Source organism: Stegostoma tigrinum, chromosome 13 (genome assembly GCF_030684315.1).
Source record: "Stegostoma tigrinum isolate sSteTig4 chromosome 13, sSteTig4.hap1, whole genome shotgun sequence".
NCBI classification, from domain to species: Eukaryota; Metazoa; Chordata; class Chondrichthyes; order Orectolobiformes; family Stegostomatidae; genus Stegostoma; species Stegostoma tigrinum.
In genome coordinates, this window is record NC_081366.1 from 67,525,849 (window position 1) to 67,547,113 (window position 21,265).

The window sequence follows — 21,265 nt, forward strand, 5'->3', positions numbered from 1 at the left end:
AGGTTGCAGGAACAGCAACTCATATTCCGCCTGGGAACCCTGCAGCCATATGGTATCAATGTGGACTTCACCAGTTTCAAAATCTCCCCTTCCCCCACTGCATCCCTAAACCAGCCCAGTTCATCCCCTCCCCCCACTGCACCACACAACCAGCCCAGCTCTTCCCCCCCACCCACTGCATCCCAAAACCAGTCCAACCTGTCTGTGCCTCCCTAACCGGTTCTTCCTCTCACCCATCCCTTCCTCCCACCCCAAGCCGCACCCCCAGCTACCTACTAACCTCATCCCACCTCCTTGACCTGTCCGTCTTCCCTGGACTGACCTATCCCCTCCCTACCTCCCCACCTACACCCTCTCCACCTATCTTCTTTGCTCTCCATCTTCGGTCCGCCTCCCCCTCTCTCCCTATTTATTCCAGTTCCCTCCCCCCATCCCCCTCTCTGATGAAGGGTCTAGGCCCGAAACGTCAGCTTTTGTGCTCCTGAGATGCTGCTTGGCCTGCTGTGTTCATCCAGCCTCACATTTTATTATCATAAAAGCAATCTGGTTGAGACGTTACATTGGCAATGTTAGAGAAACTCTCAACGTTGGGAGCCATAATTCCAACAAAACTTTGGGAGCCTGCACACATGCAAAGTAATATGGAAATTCCAATATTAGTATCATGATTTAAAGCCCTCCAGAGGGTCCAATGTTAAAGTCCCTTCCTTCTGCTCTTCGCGTCACCACTCTATGGTATAATACTAAGCAACCAGTGAATTGATGAGAACTTCACTGTTTAAAAAACTCTTAAATACAACTTGTTGAATGTGTTACAATGGAGGTTTTAACAGAGCACTAACTTTATAATTATGGTTAAACACATTCACTGTGTCTGAAAAGACAATTCTTTGTTTGCAAAATGTTAAATTTCTCCTTTTTTTTAAAAAAACTTAGCTTTTAAAAATAGTTTATACTGACACTTCAGCTTCAATCTAAATCTGATTGTAATCATTTACTCAGCTTCCTGAAAATTTAAATTAAATTTGAAGGTTAAAGCACTTTTAACATCCTGGTTTGCTGTCAGGGAGTAGACTTGAATGTGGTTGATTGCTTACCTATTTTGTCGACTGCCATAGCATGCTTGGAGATACCTTTAAGTGGCATGAGATTTAAACTGCCATTGGGAAAGGGACTGTCTTCGCCAGAGATCTTTGTGAGTGACTTTCTTCAAGTTGGTGCTTGGTGCCAGTGCTCCCCATTCCTTCCTCCTGTCAAGTGTTCAACACAATGCTGCAACAGTCATTCCTAGCCTAATGCACTCACAGTTTCACAACCACACTACATTGCTAAGATGGGATGATACAATCAAAGCTGCTCCTTTTCCAAAGTAACTAGTCATAAATCTGCTTCAGAGCCACTGGTCTCTTGATAGGAGGCCACTCACCTTTTTCATCATTCCTGACTTCATGTGCTTCAAGTAGTGACATCTCCTAGTTACACAAGGCAAGGCCAAGGATATTCTCATTTAGTTTAGTTTGCTAGCTAACAATAAAGAATTACCAGGCTGTCTGTTGGTGTATATTACCAGCAACTTGGAGGCATTAGTGAGAAGTCAAGACATTGGGATACCACAGAAATGAGCCTTACCCATATCTAAAACCAAAGTGTGAATCTGGTAAAACATCAGAGATACTGATCTAATCACAGAAACCCCTATATTATATTGACTTCTGAAATGACCATGTCTTTTTAGTTTTTTGTTTTAAAAAATAGACTGAAATGAGAAAGAATGATTTAAAAACAGTTTTTTGTAAGGGTGGTGCATGTTTTGAAAAGCAAGTGACCTGATACCTATGCCAAGAATCATAAAAGGCTGTTGGAGATAGGAAGAACTGCAGATGCTGGAGTCAGAGTCAATACAGTGTGGAGCTGGAAGAGCACAGCCGGTCAGGCAGCATCAGAGAAGCAGGAACGTTGATGTCTTGAGTTTAAACTCTTCATCAGTCCTGATGAAAGGTGTAAACCCAAAACATCGGCTTTCCGTGCTCCTCTGATGCTGCCTGACCTGCATGTGTTCCTCTAGCTCCACACTGTATAGAAGACTGTTTGTTGGACCTATCAGTAATTAAAGTTTGAGCCAACAGAAGAGGAGTCAAGGGGTTCTGCATTCAGAGGCAGCTGAGTGGCTGCAAGGAGTTGACTGGTCGATGAGCTAGTAACCAGCTATTGATGACAGAGACCTTTTGCTTACTAAGAACTATGTGATTGGTTCTTGGTGGTTGCACAGGTTGGAGCTGGAAACAAATTACAAAGATAGAAAGAGGGAGACAATGAAGTATGCAGACTTTCTCCCAGCGCAGAAGCAGCCTTTTCTCTGTAGTCAAAAACTCAGTTTAAACCTGAAAGAGATCAATTACATTTCCTGTCGTAGTTGCTGTAAGCTGTGGCTTTTGAATTCAGAGACATTTTTCCTTTGAATCAGGTATTTGTTACTTCTTACAAACTAGCGGAAGTATCTAAAGAAAGACATCTGAACAACAAATGGTCTGGCCAGCTGAAGAAGAATCATCTCAACATCAGAATCAAGAAGCAATGACCAATGAACCAATTTTCTACTTTTTCCATCTCTATCAATAATCAATATCCCTACATGTTTATCTATGTGTGTCTGTGTGTAACAGTTAGTTTATAAGGGATTGAGAGTTTTAGTTTTTAATTGATAATACTTGTCAATAGCTTCTATTGGTTTGCTGTAGCTATCATCCAATCACTTATATTAAATAATAATTCTTGGTTAGTATAGAAACCTGGTCTGTGCATCTTATCAACTTTGGTTTGAAAGTCAGGTAAGTTGGGCTACTGCATGTACTTTAAAAGTGCTTTTAACATCTAGTACAACTCCAGGAATAGCAGGGCTTGATTTATGGTGTGCTACCCCCGGTGGATCACAATGATACAAAATCTAGGGCATTATTTTTAAATGATTGGAATGCTAATAGATCAGGAAGGGTGTGAAAATTATTTTTTCACAGGATGTGGGTGTCGTCCCATTTTGTCCTGTTAATTTCTTTTAGCAGATTGTATCAAATCGCTGACTTTAAGTAACCTTGGTCCTGTGCATTGAAACTAGTCACGGGATGGAGAGCAGCTTGCTTTCCACTGTTCTATTGTAATCAGAAAAGTAGACAGCACCAGGAGCAGCAGATTACAAGAATTCTAATCTGGCAGTAAACAATTTCTATTCAACTTTACTTCTTGCATTCAAAAAAAAACTGAAAAGTTAACTACATAAAGAAGATTCTTCTTCAGGTAACATTTGAGTCCAATTATTTGAACACATTTCCCTGTTGCTATGGTGCAGCTCCCTTCTGCAGTCAGACAGAGCTTCTCAAACCATATGACTACACATTTTTCAGAAGGAAAGTAATAATTTTGTGTTCCGGATGTTGCCCATCCAAATTGTGTAAACAATGAAACGATTAACTGGTAATAAAATTACAACTTCAGCACATCAATCTATAATTTGCGGAAGTTGCCAGGCACAGTGTGTGCAAAGACTAGTTATGAATGTGTGAACATCAGAACAAGTAAGTTAAGCCACATTTCCAATAATGATGAATCGTTTGGAGTTCTGGAACTTCATGTTTCATGGCTGGCATTTTACATTGATTGTTTTTATGACATTTCCCACAAATTTGTGTTCAATTAGATGAAAGGCATACATTCTGGGTAAAAGACCATTTGCTTGAAAAGCTACAGGTGGCATGGTAGCTCAGTAGTTAGCCGTGCTGCCTCACAGCACCCTGGACCCAATTCCTTGGGTGACTGTCTGTGTGGAGTTTGCACATTCTCACAACGTTTGTGTGGGTTTCCTCTGGTTTCCTCCCACAGTCCAAAGATGTGCAGGCTAGGTGGATTGGCCATGCTAAATTACCCATAGTGTTCTGGGATGTGTGGATTAGGTGGGTTATAAGGGGATGGCTCTGGGTGGGATGCTCTGAGGGTGGTTGTGGGCTTGTTTGGCTTAAGGATCTGTTTCCACTCTGTAGGGATTCTATGAAACTAAGCACAATCAGATAAATTATGGCAGGAGAGGCCACTGCTTTACGCTATGTAGAAATACAGCTTGTCCTATATGAAGTTTAACCTTCAGTTTCTACTAATTTGCAGATATCTATCCATAGATAAAAGTATCAATAGCCTCAAACTGTGACTTAAGGGTTATATTGTTCTTTACTTATCGTTAAAAAAACTCAGTCCAAAACTCCAAGGTCATAATTTCCAAACCGAGCAAGCACAAATTGGAAATATCAAAGTACAAATAGTATAATAACTTGGACTTAAGGGCATATTGTCAGGGCACCCGTAAACATAGGTGGCTTGTGAAGATGATACCGAAGTAACTCCACAGATGTTCCTTGGAGGGTCGGTATCACATCACCAAGGAGTTTGCACATTCTCTCTGCATGGACTTTCACCAGGTGCTCCGGTTTCCTCCCACGGTCCAAAGATATACATGTTGGGTGGGTTGGCCCTGCTAAACTGCCCATAGTGTCCAAGGATGTGTAGGTTAGGTGAATCAGCTATTGAGAAATGCAAGGTTACAGGGAAAGGGTGGGGGGCTGGTGAGTTTGGGTGGAATGTTCCTCAAAGGGTTGCTGTGGACTTGTTGGGCCAAATGGCTTGTTTCTGCACTGTCAGGATTCTAAATAAAAGTCATCCTTTATTTACACATGGAGGGTCCTCCAACTCTGCCTCTGATACGGACTTAACCCTTGTGCTCGGAGCATCTTAGAAGAAATTCATACTGTTCTTCAAAGGCATCAAGGTACAACATCTATCATGTTCAACTCAGGTTCTGAGGTACATTCAATGCTTGACAGAGAGGGAAAACACATAGGTTCTGGACCAGTTGTAAAGTTTGCTGAATATCCAGGCATGTCTTGCTCCTGCACCATTTGAGAGTTTGCAACTTTCATGTGCTTGTTCAGGCCATTGCACCTATCCAAACATTAAACATCATTGGACTTGGCCTCATGTCAACTATGCCTCTTACCCATGCACGGCCAATCCTGTGGTTCCTACACCAATCTTTGACCTCTGAAGTTACCTGTCTCTCTCACTTAGTGCAGTCTTGGATCTTGTATTGATGTTCCTGATATTGTTTCATCCTTCACCTAGAGCTGGGAAGATCAGATTGAACCTGGTGCAGAGTCTTATCACTATTAGCACTTATGCTGGAGCTATCCCAATTGTTGCAATGACAGGTGTTTCTATAATCAAATAGGAACTGGGGCTGTTTGGTATTGAGTTAAGCTGTAAGATGTTTCTTTAGGCCCGTCTTCGAAGTTTGGACTGGTCTATCTGCCAGACCATTGGATGATGGATGGTATGGAGCTGTCCTACATGTCAAATACCATTTGACTTTACGAACTATTCAAACATTGTGCTGACAAACAATGGCCTGTTTTCTATGACCAACCCTTCTAGGAGTCCATGTATAGCAAAAGACATGTATAGTTTTTCTATCATTGTCTCCGTGTTTGATGAATGAACTCTATGCAGGTCCAGCCATTTTGAGTGAGTGTCCACAAGGACTAAGAACATTGAGCCTCGAAAGGAGTTGCATAGTCGATGTGTAACTGAGTCTAGGGTTTACTTGGCCATTCCTATGAATATGGGGGAATCTGCTGGTGGTAAATTTTGACCTTGTTACCACTCTGGGAACTGCCCCACCAACGCGGCTATGTCTGCAACTAATCCCAGCCATCAGACATAATATCTCACCAACGTCTTCACTTTGGAAACACTGGATGACCCTGGCAGGGTTGAGCCAGTATCCAGCGGTGACTTTTGCTCAGGATAATCACTCTTGCTCCCCATAATAAGATGCCGTCCTATACTATGGTCTGTCTTTTTGGGTCAAAAAGGTTTCAATTTTGATTGTGATGGCCCTTTGGTTTCCCACATCACCACCCAGCTGTTTCAGTTTTGCCAGGACCAGATTTCTCTGCGACCAAAGTCTGATATTGTCAACTGTGACTGGAAGTGTGTCCAGAAAATTTAAACCCATTATAGCCTCTTTTAGGGGCGGTATGTCTGCCAGTGGGAGGTGGCTCAATGTTGCCACCTTTGCTACTTGGCCTCCAAGAGGGTGTGCAACTTGTAATTATATGCACTTAGCATTAGAGCCCACTGCTGAATTTGCCTGGAAGCTATGGGCAGCACTGCCGGGTTCATTTTAAGTAGGCCTAACAGAGGTTTGCGGTCCATTATTATTACGAATTTAAGGTATTGGTGGAATACCCTGGCTCCAAATATGACTTTGATACCTTTCTTCTCGATCTGGGCATATTTATGATTTGCACTAGCCAAAGTCCTGGATGCATATGATATTGGGCATTCCTCTCATTAGACCACTTATGAGCTAATACTACCGTGATGCCATGCAGTGACGTATAGTATGTCATTGCCAGATCTTGCTTGGGATCCTAGAGTGGCAACACCTGAAAGGATGATAGCTGTTTCTTCACTTCCGTGAAAGCTATGGCTTGGCTATACAACCATTTCCAAGGTTGACCCTTTTTTAAGAGTTGATACTATGGTGCCAGGATGGAGACCAGGTTATGTATGAACTTTCTGTAATAATTCACCAGCCCAAGAAAGACCTAAACTACAGTACAGACACTGGAGCTGGAGAACCTTCGATTAGCCTCTCTCTATCTTCCAACAGGTATAAACCGGTCTTGTCGACTCTGTAGCCCAAGCAGGTGAGGTGCCCGGAACATACAGCTTTCCATTCTAATGCCTACACCGCCTAGGAGGGATGTATAAAGACTATATCCAAGTTCTCTAAGTGCTCCTTATTAATCTTTCCAGATATTAGCACATCATCTACGTAAATGGCGCCCTGGGGTAGACCTTGTAAAATGTTCACCATCGTCCTCTGAAAAATTGCACAGGCTGATGTTATCCAAAATGGCAGTCTTGTACATTGGTACAAACCCTTATGGATATTAATTGTAGCATATTTCTGGGAATTGTCATCTCATCGCAATCGAGGTACATATGGCTCATGTCCAGCTTTGTGAAGGACAGCACCCCACCATCAGCTTTGTATATGAATCCTCAGTGAGAGAGATTGGGTACTTATCCAGCTGAAAAAAGCAGTTTACCGATTGTTTTAAATCGCCAAAAAGGTAAACTGTCCCATCAGGCTTCACAATTGGTACAACTAGTGATGCCCATTCCGCAAACTGGACTGGTTTGATGGTTACTTTGCTTTCTACCCTCTAATTCCCACCTCTATTTTTTCCCATAAGGAAAATGGCACTGGGCAGGCCTTCCAGAATTGTGGAATTGCTTTCTGGCCAAAGTGCAAGGTGGCCTTGGCTCCTTTGATATCCCCTAGACCTTCCTGAAAAACCTCTGGGTGTTTAATTAGGTCTCAGCCATTTTCTAATCGAAAAATATTGAGCCAATCTAGGTGAATCTTTCTCAATCAATTTCGGCACAGCAAGTTTCAGCCTGAACCTTTTACTACAATCAGCTGTAACTGAACCAACTGCTTCTCATAAGAGACTGGAACCAAAGTTGTACCCTTAATCTTGTAAAGATTCCTGAGTAGCCTGTTTCCACACTGTAGGGATTCTACACAGGTTTTCAATCAAGACAAGGTCTTGTGCAAACTTAAGGATTGCAGTCCAACAGCGAATTTTGTAAAAGGCTGGTTCTGCGATCACTGAAACAGCAGGCTGGTATTGATCTCCATTAGAACCAAGTGACCATTTAACCAAATGTTTATCTTGATTGGTTCTGATTTGGATAATTCTAAGCAATTAACTGTTCCAAATCAGATGTAGACGGACTTTGTAGGGTGCGCACTTTCGTAGATACCAGTCTTTGAGTTCTCTTATTCAATTTAGATCTAGTGAAACTTTTTTGCTGTCACGAGTCCACATACTGGCAGCAACTACAATGGCTTGCTGGCCTGGATCCTGAAGAAACTTTTAACCATTTTGTTGAGGCTTGGCTTTGTTTTGGAGTTTTGCTGTGGGCTGACCTGGAGTCCCTCCGTTTTTGGATAAGTCCTGAGTGAGGCAATGCAGTTGTCTTCACTCAAGTGATGTTCCCCGAACTCAGTCATACTGGTGAGGGTGTCAGTTTCCATTGGAATACCCTGCAACTCATATGCTCCACTTGCTACATTTTCCAATGACAAAGCCAGTTGTAGTGCCTGTTTGAATTCCAGTTGGGCTTCAGCTAGTAGCCGCTTTTGCATGGTTACCTCATTAATCCCACATACCAAACAGTACCTCAACATCTCAATAAGGGTAATCCAAAGTTACATGCCTCTGCCAGTCATCTTAACCTAGTCAAAACTCCCAATGTGCATTTCCCTGGTTCTTGCATTACTGAGTAAAACAAATCGTGTCTCAAAATTACAGGAGGCTTTAGGTCATACTATTGCTTAATTAAATCCATCAACTCCTGAAAGGTTTTAGTATCTGATGCCTCAGAGAAAGTTAGGCTCCAAATAACTGAAAAAAACTGCAGGTTCAGAAGCTGTCGGGAGAATTACTCATTACTGTTCATCTGCCCTGATGTCATTTGGCCAGAAAAAATAATATACATTTTTCATATTCTGTGCCCAGTTTTGTTGGCAGGATAAAACAAGTCAAGTTTCCCAAATAATGCCATGATACTAGCAATGTTTACCCCAACTCAAAGACAACTACTGTGAGCAAATTTCTTCTGGAGCATGTTTTTCTCTCATTACCACTGAAATAACTCGAGAGAAGCGGGTATCCCATCACCAAGTCACCCTTTATTTACACTTAGAAAGTCCTTGACACTGATCGGGCTCTCAGAGCCAGCTTTCAGAACGAACAGGACCTTTGACTCTCCTGTTTACATTTGCCAGCCAGGGCTCTCTGATTGGATCAGATTACCAGCCCCAAACAGGGAACTTTTGTTCTAAGAGGTCCACCTGGCTGACCTCATTACAATCATGACAGATTCAGGACACTTTGTAGGGGCTAGTGTTCCAGAAGCGTGAACTAATACTCCAGAAGCATAAGTTCAAATCCAATTATGGTAGCTGGGAAGTTTAAACTCATTTGATTAAATAAGTCTGGAATTAAAAGAAAAGTTTCAGTGATGATAACTATCAGATTGTTGTAAAAACCCATCTACTTTACTAATATCCAATTGAGAAGATAATCTATCCTCCACCTGCTCTGGATGATACAGTACGTGACTCCAGACCCACAGCATTGTGATTGGCTTTTAACTACCTTCTGAAATGGCCTAGCAAACTGTGCAGTTGTATCTAATTGCTACTAAAACATTGCATAAGAATGAAAGCAGAAAGACCAGCCAGCCTCAGAATAAGCATTGGATATGCAAAGGGCACATCCAACCCAGTTGAAACTGCACACTTCTCCTCACTAACATATGCACATTTGTGTCAAAATCAGATAATCAGCCTAACACAGTCATTCTCATACAATAAGACCTTATAGTCAATGCCCCAGGCTCTCTGATCACCATCCCCAGGCATGTCTTGTCCCATCAGCTACATGAGAGGATAGTACAGTAGTATACCTTCCGGAAGCAGTGGGCCTGTAAGACATCAATATTGACTCCCAAACCCATTAAGTCTGATGGAATTAGCTCAAGAAAAATCTGTTAATTATCACTTCTGCCCCTTCATTAACTGAAGGATCAGTAATGCCTCATCTCTTAGAAGAAACACCAAGTGTGGCAAGGGTGGGATGCATTCTAGATGGCAGAGTTCAATGTGCACCAGCAAGAATGAATTGGTAGAAACACTATTAAATTAACTAGCCAGGCCCTGAAGGACATATCCGCCAGGTTAGATCTAAGACAAGTGTTGAGAGAAACAATGAAAGGGATAAATCTACCTGAGTATCTTCAGCAATCTATCTACTGCAGACCCACCTGTCCATAGCATTATTATTACTGTTCACCATACAATCATTAAGCAGACAATGTCCCACTTTCACATTGAAGAAATAATCCACCAAGTTCTTCAGCACTAGCCATATAATATGGGATAGATTCAGAATACATTTAGTAACTCAAAACCAACCAGAATAAACTGTACAGAATTTAAAAATTCTGAATATGAAACTGTATTACATATGTAAGGTAAAGGAAAAATGTGTTTACAATCGTGTTTAAAATATAGAGAATTCTATTAACAGGGTACTATGAAGATGCTTTGACTTGGATTTCAGCGCTCTACTGTTTCATTAACCATAGAGGTCTACTAAATCATTCAGTCAGTGCTAAGAATTTTAACAGTCGGGAAATTGTGCTCTTGATTCTGATAAGTGCCTTGCGGGTACTACTGCATAACAAATATATGGGTAGCTGTGGACTTTCCATTGTCTTAAGTTAACAGTATGAAATGTTTTGCTGTAATCATCAGGTATTGCTAGCAGGTGGCAGCACTTAAAAATACAGTATTCATTCTCGCTTTTTTAATTTTAAAAATAGCGGTCTTTCATCTACCAGCAGTAAATGGGGTTGAACTTAAACTGGAAGCCCAAGTTGGAGTTAATGTTAAGAGGTATTGTGCAATGCTGATGCCTTTTGAGCTGTACAGAGCGGACGAGTTCCTCGATCGAATCCTGATCTGCATTCAATGAGTTGACCTCAGCCTGGGTATAGTTAGGGCTATTGTAATCAGTCAAAGTCCTTTTCACAGGTGGAGAGGGAAGAGAATAATTTCCTGATGCAGTTCAATGTGAACCCCTTGCCAACGAGTGGGAGAGAAATGTCAGTAAAGACGTAGTGAAGTTGACACAAGATACGCGAATGTGGATAAATAGATTCTAACGGTTTCCCCTCAATGCCTCAGTGGCGTACCTTATCTTGAGTTGGTACTGAAGAAAACAGGGCAAGAATATCCTTGGTTTTCCTGTGTTTGTACTCTTGTTGACACAGCAGTGGAGGTGGTGAACATTACATTTTCTATCACATTGGGCTGGAAGTGATCAGTCATCGATTTCAAACATGAGAGAGATTGATAGATTTCTGGACATTATAGATATCAACGGATATGGAGTGGAGCTGGAGGAACACAGCAGGCCAGGCAGCATCAGAGGGGTAGGAAAGTTGACGTTTCGGGTCGGGATCCTTCTTCAGAACAGACCTGCTGTGTTCCTCCAGCTCCACACTACGTTATCTCTGACTCCAACATCGGCTGTTCTTAGTGTCTCTGAACGGATATGGGGATAGTGCGAGAAAATGGTGTTGAGGTTGAAGTTGAACGGCTGAACGCACTCTGGGGGGCTAAACCGGAATGATCTACTTCTCCTTCTATTTCCTATGTTGCCTTCAGCATTTCCAGCCAAACTACTGGTCAGAGGAAAGCTTTCTTTTAATCTCCATCTTGTTACCTCTGCTGGAAGATACACAAAGGCATAAAGAGGCGGGTCCATGTAAAATGAAGTGACTTTTAGGTGCCCTGTAGGTGTGGGAGACACTAGTGTGAGGTTGTCCAGTTTGATAATTGGGACAAGGGCACAGAGGAATTTCTTAAATGGTGAGAATAAGGGCGCTCAGGTTCCTTTGTTGATCAACATGTCCCAATGTCTCACCATTTAAATGAAAGAAATGAGCAGATGAAGCAAGTAATTAGTGAGGTAATCACTTCATGGTCTTCATCGCAAGAGGATTTGAGTTCAGAAACAAGAATGGCTTATTGCAGTTGGACAGTGCCTTGGGGAGACCACACATGGTGTGTTTTGTGCAATTTTCGTCCCCTTGACGGTGGAGGAATATATAGAGGCCATAGAGGTAGTCCACCAGATTGATTCGTGGGATAGTGGGATTGACCTATGAGGAGACAGTAATACAGGCCTATATTCTCTAGATTTTAAAAGAATGAGATATCAAATATAAACGTACTTAAATTCTCAGTGATATACAACATTAGATCCAGAAAAGATCTTTCCCCTGATTGGAGACAGGAAAAGGTGGAATCCTAGACCTTGGGGACACAATTTCAGAATAAAGGGCAAGCCATTTAGGTCTGAGACTTGCAGGAATTTCTTGCACCGGAAGATGCTAAAAGTTTGGAATTCTCTACCCTGGTGGATTGTGGAAGTCCAGTTATTAAGTATGTTAAAGATAGAGATCAATATATTTATAGATACTAATGATATCAGGGAATATAGGAGTGGCGCAGGAAAATGGCATTGAAGTAGAAGATGAGTGATGATCTAGATTTGCAGAACAGGCTCGAGGGGAATGGGGGTTGAATAATCTGTCCTTAAGTGTAACATCACCTTTGGGAGGAAATGGTGCAGAAAAAGTAACAGATTTAAATTGTTGAGTCTTGCCGGGACAGGCATGATGGATCATATTGCCTCTAACTGTGCCATAGCGTTGAATAGAGAGAAACGATTGGAATCCAAATGAGAATTATCCAGAACCTGATGCCTTCAACAAGTCAGTATTTTAAAATCTAATACAGCTTTCTGGCCACAAGGTGGCATTGCAAGCAAGCTTTATTCAGCTGTGAAATCCAGTCCTTACCTTCTCAAACTAGAGAATCATATGGCTAGTTTCTGCCCTCCCCAGCCAATGAGTTCGCAAGCAGGAAGCAAGTTAAATCCAACACTCAATCTGCAAGCTGTGATGAGAGAAAATGGAAACTGCAGATGCTGGAGAATCCAAGATAACAAAGTGTGGAGCTGGATGAACACAGCAAGCCAATCAGCATCTCAGGAGCACAAAAGCTGATGTTTCAGGCCTGGACCCTTCATCAGAAAATGGGGATGGAGAGAGGATTCTGAAATAAACAGGTAGAGAGGGGGAGGCGGACTGAAGCTGGATAGAGGAGAAGATAGGTGGAGAGGAAAGCATGGGTGGGGAGGTAGGGAGGGGCTAGATCAGTCTGGGGAGGACGGACAGGTAAAGGGGACGGGATGAGGTTAGTAGGTAGGAAATGGAGGTGCGGCTTGAGGTGGGAGGAGGGGATAAGTGAGAGGAAGAACAGGTTAGGCAGGCTGGGACAAGCTGGGCTGGTTTTGGGATGCAATATTCCGCTTGGGAACCCTGCAGCCCAATGGTATCAATGTGGATTTCACCAGCTTCAAAATCTCTTCGCCCCCCCACTGCATCCCAAAACCAGCCCAGCTCGTCCCAGCCTGCCTAACCTGTTCTATCTCTCGCCTATCCCCTCCTCCCACCTCAAGCCGCACCTCCATTTCCTACCTACTAACCTCATCCCGCCCCCTTGACCTGTCCGTACTCCCCAAACTGACCTATCCCCTCCCTACCTCCCCACCTATACTCTCCTCTCCACCTATCTTGTCCTCTATCTATCTTCAGTCTGCCTCCCCCTCTCTCCCTATTTATTTCAGAATCCTCTCCCCATCCCCCTTGAAGGGTCTAGGCCCAAAACATCAGCTTTTGTGCTCCTGAGATGCTGCTTGGCCTGCTGTGTTCATCCAGCTCCACACTTTGTTAACTCAGTCTGAAAGCTGCCTGCTTGCCTGCAAAACTGAAAGAGCTGTGGATGCTGGAAATCAGAATCAAAAACAGAGATTGCTGTCAAAGCTCAGTACGCCTGACAGCATCTGCGGAGAGAAATCAGAGTTAATGTTTTGGGGCCAGTGACCATTTCCTAGTTCTGAAACATGAGCTTTAATTTCTCTCCATTGGTTTCTATCAGATCTGCTGAGCTTTTCCTGAAATTTTTGTTTTTGTGCCTGCCCCAGCTTCATTTGTTTTTAATCATTCCTGGGATGTGGGAGTCGCTGGCTAGACCAGCATTTATTGCCCAGAGGGCAGTTAAGAGTCAACCACATTACTATGGGTCTGGAATCACATGTAGGCCAGACCAGGTAAGGTTGGCAGGTTTCTTTTCCTAAATGACATTAATGAACCAGGTGTTTTTTCCTGAGAGTTAGCAATGGTTTCATGGTCATCATTAGACTCTTAATTCCAGATTACTATTGAATTAAAATTCCACCATTTGTCATGATGGGATTTGAACCCAAATTCCCAGAACATGACCTGGGTCTCTGGATTAATATTCTAGTAGTAATGTCACAAGACCATCACCTACCCAATCATTGCAATTAGACTAGCAGTAGGGATAGCATTTAGTGGCTCACCACCAGTGAGTTAATTCACACTTTTAAATGGACAATTCAGACCCATTTAACAATGCTATGCCACTACTATTGGGACTTAACTGGCAGCAGGAAAGGCCCTAACCCTATGAGAGCTAGTGGTGGAAGGGCACTCCCTCCTTAAGAGGTCATCTGGGCCCATGTGATGCCCCCCTCCATCCACAAAAGTTATATCTGCACCCAGATTCCCCTTCTCCAAAGATAGTTCAAACCTCAGTTCCCAAGTCAATATTGCACATCTCCATTTGAAAGTGCTGGAGACAAAAGTTACTGTTCCAGAAGTATGGAACTTCTGACTTCAGCCTATTATTTGCCAATTATTTTTATTCACTCATAGGTCATAGGTATTGTTGGCTGGGCCAGCACTTATCACCCATTCTGCTTTGGAAAAGGTGGTGGTGAGCTGTCTTCTTAAATTGATGCAGTCTATTTGGTGAAGGTATATCCACTGTTGGTAGTGGTTGGAGTCAGTGAAGTTCTAGTATTTTGACCTGATAAAAGTGAAAATCCATACAGTTGTAAAGTTGAAGGAAACCATTCATCCCATCAAGCCCATGCCTGCACTCTACAGGAACAATCTGCCTGTTCTCACTCCCTAGACCCATTGTTTTAAATTATTTCCCCTTCAGGATGAAGTTTATCCAATTTCCTTTTCAAAGCCATGATGGGAACTGCTTCCATCACTCTATCTGGGAGGGCATTCTAGGTCCTAACTATTCACTGTATTATTTCATCTTTAATTCTTTTGCCAAAATTTGTGTCTTCTGGTTCTTGAACTCTCTGCAATGGAGACAGTTTATCTCCAAGTAGTTTACAGGTACTGTACCCAGGAGCCTTATGATTTTGAACACTTCAATCAAATTTGCCTTTTTATTCAGTCATAGGATATGGGTATCATTGGCTAGGGCAGCATTTTTTGCCTATCCCTAAGTGCCCTTGAACTGAGTGGCTTGTGAAGTCATTTCAGAGGATACATGAAACAACAGAGACTGGTATCCTGTCACCAAGTCACCCATTTATTTACTTGTGCACAGTATACTCGCTGTGGCCAGCCAGCTCGGAGTCAGTCCCCTGAACTGAGGAGATTCTAATCTCCTGGGTATTATTGGTCAGCTGGGGCTTTCCTGATTGGCCCAGGTTATCAATCCCAATGAAGGATGTTACAGTCAACAAGAACGAGTTGGTTCCAATCACTACATCCTTCCCCTCCCTTAGTCCGGGGATGTTGACCTGGTCTTTCTCTTGTAGCTTCTCTGTGATGTTTTCACCCTAAGTCCAGTCCTTCTGACTTAGACTCTGACACAGGCGGCATGTACTGGACTGTAGCATGACTCTTGCATCTGGATTATCTCGGGAGAGTTTCCTCATCTTCTTCCGGTGGTAATGGTATCAAGGTTGCATCTGCCTCAGACTCTAAGGTTTCCTTGACACTAGACAGAGCGGCAGGGTGGGGGTGGGCAGAACCTATGGTTTCTGAAAGGCCTTCTGGCTATTCTGAAGGGCCAGGCATGTTTTGCTTTTGCCATGTTTGCAATGAACAGCTTTCAGGTGATACAAGTGTTTGTTCAGGACTGTATAACCCATCCAAACTTTGTAACTCACAGAACCTCACCTTTTGTCAACCTCACCTCGTACCCATACAGGACCATTTCCATGTTTCCTCCACCAAACTTTGTCTCCTGAATTAAATAGTTCCTGCTTCCATTTCACTCCACCACCACCACCACCATCAACACCCCCGAACCCCCACCCCAACCAGGTCTGGAAATATCAGATTTAACCTGGTGCGGAGTCTTCCTCTCATCAGTAATTCTGCTGGAGCTATTCCTGTTGTTGCATATGTAGAGGTCCTATGATCGAAAAGGAATTGGGTCAGTTTGGCATCAAGTGACAATGTAGGCTGCTTCTTTAAGCTTGTTTTCAATGTTTGGAACAATCTTTCTGTTAAACCATTGGACAATGGATGGTATGGAGCTGTCCTTATGTCCTTTTATATTCAAATTCCCTGCTGCCAAATTATGTCCTACTGTCCATGACCAATACGTCTGGGAGTCCGTGTATAACAAATGAATCTCGTAGCTTCACAATTATCATCCCTGAGTTTGCCAAATGAAATTTATGCAATCCAACAACTTTGAATGGGTGTCCACAATGACCAGGAACATTCAGCCCATGAAAGGACTGGCGTAATCAACATGCAACCGAATCCAGTGTTTGCCCGGCCATTCCCACAAATATGGGGGCACTGCTAGTGCCCTTGTTGGTACTGTGGGTGCTGCACTGCCAATGCAGCTATGTTGGCATCCAACGCTAGCCATCAGACATAGCTCCTTACTAACAAATTCATCTTGGAAACTCCTGGATGACCTTGATGGAATTCAGCCAGTACCTGGCAGCAACTTTTACCCAGGACAATAAATCTTTCTCCTCATAGTAATATACCATCCTCTATGGTGATCTGGTCTTGCCGCATCCAGAAAGGTTTCAATCCTAGTTGCGATGGCTCTTCTGTTTCCCCATTACCACCAGCTGTTGTAGTTTCACTAGGACAGAACCTTTCTGTGTCCACAGTCGAATATTGTCCACGGTGACTGGAAGGTTGTCTAGGAAGTTTAAAATAAAAATGGACTCTTCTAGGGGAGGTATCACCAGTGGAGGTAACTCAAGGCATCTGCATTAGCCACTTTGCTTCCGAGACAGTGTTATAGCTGTTCTTGTACTTGCTGAGCATAAGGCCCCATGCTGAATTCTATGGGTAAGCTACTGGCCGCACAGCCTTGTCTTCCTTCAGTAGCCCTAGCAGAGGTGTGTGATTTGTTACTATCATAAATTCCTGTCTGTACAGTTACTGGTAGAGCCTTCTCACACCAAAGACAACTGCCAAACCTTCCTTCTCTATCTGGGTATATTTGATTCGGCATCAGCCAAAGTCCGGGAAGCGTATACTGTGGGGTGTTCCTCTCCATTGGGTCACTGGGATCCAACACTACCCCGATACCATAGGGGCAGGCATTGTATGTCAGCATTACCTCTCACTTTGGATCATAGTGGACCAGCACCTTAGATAATCATAGTCGCTTTCTCACTTTCCTAAAGGCTACTCCTTGGCTAGGCTACCATTCCCAAGACTGACCCCTTTGCAATAGCCAAGATTGAGGCCAGGTTACGTATGAATTTTCTGTAATAATTCCCTAAACTAAGGAAAGAACTAAGCTCCGGTACAGACATGGGAGCTAGGGTGCTTTTGATCATCCTCATTTTATCTTCCAAAGATTGGAGCATCTGGAACCCCCATTTTTCCCTTCTATGGTGTACACCTGTCTGGGAGGAATGTTGAGCACAATGTCCAAATTTTCCAAGTACGCTTTATTGTTCTTCCCTGTTATTAGAACATCATCCAGATAAATGGCAACCTGGGGTAGCCCTAGTAAAATGTACTCCATAGTCCACTGGAAAAGGGCACAGGCTGATGATACCCCAAATGGCAGCATTTTGATACAAACCCTTGTAGGCATTAATTGTAGGGTACTTCTGGGACTCCACACCCAGCTGCAATTACAGGTAGGCATGACTCATGTCCACCTTTGTAAAGGACAGTACCCCACCACAGCCAAATTTGCATACAAGTCCTCTATGCGAGGGATTGGGTATTTACCCAGCTGTGAGAAGCGGTTTAACATTTGCTTGAAATCTCCACAAAGGCCAACTGAGCCATTAGGGTTCACAATTGATATGACTGATGCTGTCTATTTTGCAAACTGCTGATTCCTTCACTCTCCAGCCTCCTAATTTCCTCCTCTACTTTTGTCCACAAGGCAAATGGCACCAGGTGGGCCTTGCAAAATCTCGGAATTGCTTCCTGGTCAACATGTAAAGTGACTTTGGCCATGACAGCCCCAAGGCCTTCCAGAAAAGCTCCTAGGTATTTTGCTAGGATTTAACTAAGGCAGCCATTTTCTAATTGAAAAATGTTGAGCCAATCTAGATGAATCTTTCTCAACCAATTCCACCCCAATAGGCCTGGGCCCAAGCCTTTCACTACTGTCAGTGTTAATTGTAACAACTGCTTCTCATAGGAGACAGATCCGAAGCCATACCCTTAATCTGCAACAGTTCCCCAGTGTATGTTCTCAGCCTGGCTGAGTCTTGCGCAAACTCAAGGGTTGGAGTCCCAAGCAAATCTTGTTAAAGACAGATTATGCAACTCCAGATACAGCTAGACCAGTATCAACCTCCATGGGAACTGGTTGACCACTTAACCAAACACTAAATTTGATCGGTTCCAATTTGGACCTTGCTAAGCAAGTTAATTGTCCCAAACCACATGTATGAGGACTTTCCAGGGTATGCATTCTCTTGAGTACTGGCTACAAGTTTTCTTACCCAAGTCAAGCGTTATAGGCCTCCTTTGTTGTCTAGATTTTGTATATGGCAGCAATTAAATTGGCTTGCTGGCCCAGATCCTGAAGAATGTCTTAGCCACTTCATCGAGGCCCGGCTTTGTTGTGGAGTTCTTCTGTGGGCTGGTCTAGGTTCCCTCTGGTTGGGATATGCCTGCATGAGGCTCTACGATTGCCTACACTCAAGTGGTGCTCCCCAAGCTCAGTCAGACAGGTGAGGAAGTCCACATCCACTGGGTTGCTAAGTAGCTCCCATGCTCCACCTGCCTCATTTTCTAATGACAAGGCCAATTGTAGGGCCTGTTCCAGTCCAGATGGGCTTTGGCTAGTAGGGTATTTCACTAGGATTGTTGAGCCAATCTCAGTGAATCTTTCTCAATCAATTTCGGCCCAGCAAGTTTGAGCCTGGATAAAGGAGAAAAGGTGGACGCTGCGCAGCAGCAGTCTGATCTCTTGGTTATATTTTTGTTTTCTCTTTTTTTCCATTTCACTTTCTTTTAAATTAACACACCACCACCAGGAAAGACACCCATGTGACTAAGGCGCCAGTAGCAAGCAGAGCACCTGGGGACAAAGCACATGTGAACAAAAAGGTAAAGAGGAGGGTAGGGATCAAATCAAAATGGAATTGGAGGGACAGATAAGACATTTCACACACTGTGGTGCCCACCTCACCTGAAACAAATCAAGAATATTGGTAGACACCATGTGCTCCCTCTCCAAGGACACCCAGGCACGGTCTTAGCCATGGAAAAGGGGCAGGCAGTCGGCCATAACAACCCTGTCCTTGGCCTACTGCCTGAACCTATTAATGGCCAGGCCCAGGAGCAGACTCACGAGGAGGTCTTCCGACCAGCTCACTCCCTTCTGCACCGGGTGCCCAAAGATCAGGAGTGTAGGGCTGAAGTGCAGCCAAAAGCACAAAAGGAGTTTTTTAAGATAACAGCAAAGGGAGTGCTATTGCCCACACCCAGCATAGACATGGTCCACTGACTACACAGCACAGCAAAACAGACATTTGGGCTGGGACTCCATGAACCACTGCAATCTGCGGTGACAGGGGATTGCTGCATGCAACACCCTCTACCCCAAATCCCTGAGAGAAAGGGGAAGGACCCTTGCATAGAGAACCCTTCACTGGGGATCTCCATGGCCTGTTAGCAAATGGGCACACCAAGGTGTGTCTGGGTGCTGGATAAAGGTAAAGACGTAGATGGTGTGCAGCAGCAGTCTGATCTCTTCATTATATACACATATGTACACAGATCCGTGTACACAGATCCTGGAAAGTTGCCACCCAGGTTGACAGGGCTGTTAAGAAGGCATACAGTGTTTTAGCTTTTATTAATAGAGGAATCGAGTTCCGGAACCAAGAGGTTATGGTGAAGCTGTACAAAACTCTGGTGCGGCCGCACTTGGAGTATTGTGTACAGTTCTGGTCACTGCATTATAAGAAGGATGTGGAAGCTTTGGAAAGGGTGCAGAAGAGATTTACTAGGATGTTGCCTGGTATGGAGGGAAGGTCTTACGAGGAAATGCTGAGGGACTTGAGGCTGTTTTCATTAGAGAGAAGAAGGTTGAGAGGTGACTTAATTGAAACATATAAAATAATCAGAGGGTTTGATAGGGTGGATAGGGAGAGCCTTTTTCCTAGGATGGTGATGGCGAGCACGAGGGGGCATAGCTTTAAATTGAGGGGTGAAAGATATAGGACAGATGTCAGAGGTAGTTTCTTTACTCAGAGAGTAGTAAGGGAATGGAACGCTTTGCCTGCAACGGTAGTAGATTTGCCAACTTTAGGTACATTTAAGTCGTCATTGGACAAGCGTATGGACGTACACGGAATAGTGTAGGTTAGATGGGCTTAAGATCGGTATGACAGGTCGGCACAACATCGAGGGCCGAAGGGCCTGTACTGTGCTGTAATGTTCTATGTTCTATATTTCTCTGCTGTGCATGTGCAGATGAGAGACACCAGGTGTGCAAATAACTTTATTAACATCCCACCACCAGGAAAAATGCCCATGTGACTAAAGAACCAGTAGCAAGTAAAGCCCATGGGGGCAATGCATATGTGAACAAAAGATGAAGGGGAGGGTAGGGATCAAATCAAAATGGAATTGGAGTTGGGGGGGGGGGTGAGATAAAGAATTCCACACCCTGTAGTACCCATCTCTCCCAAAAGGCAGCAAGAGTATTGGTGGAGACTGCAAGCTCCTTCTCCAAATACATGCGGGCATTAACGCAGCCACGGAAAAGCAACAGGCAGTCAGCCATGACCACCCCCTCCATGGGCCACTGCCTGGACACAACCTGGTCAGCTTGGCCAGGCCCAGGAGCAGATCCACAAGGAGATTCTCTAACTTGCCCGTTCCTCTCCGTATTGGGCGCCCAAAGATCAGGAGCATTGTGCTGAAGTGTAACCAAAAACATAAAAGGAGGTCTTTAGGATAGATAAAAAGGGAGCACAAGTGCCCACACCCATATATACGTGGTGCATAGACTCCACAGCGCCGCAAAACAGACAGTCCATGAGCTAACGTGATCTATAGTTATATGGGACTGCTGCATGCAGTACCCTCCACCCAAGATCCCTGAGGAAAAGAGGGAGGACTCCTGCATAAAGTGCCCTCCACTGGGGATTCCTGCTGCTCGTGGCAAATGGGCACACCTAAGCATGTCCAGGCAGTGGATGGAGAAAAAGAGGTG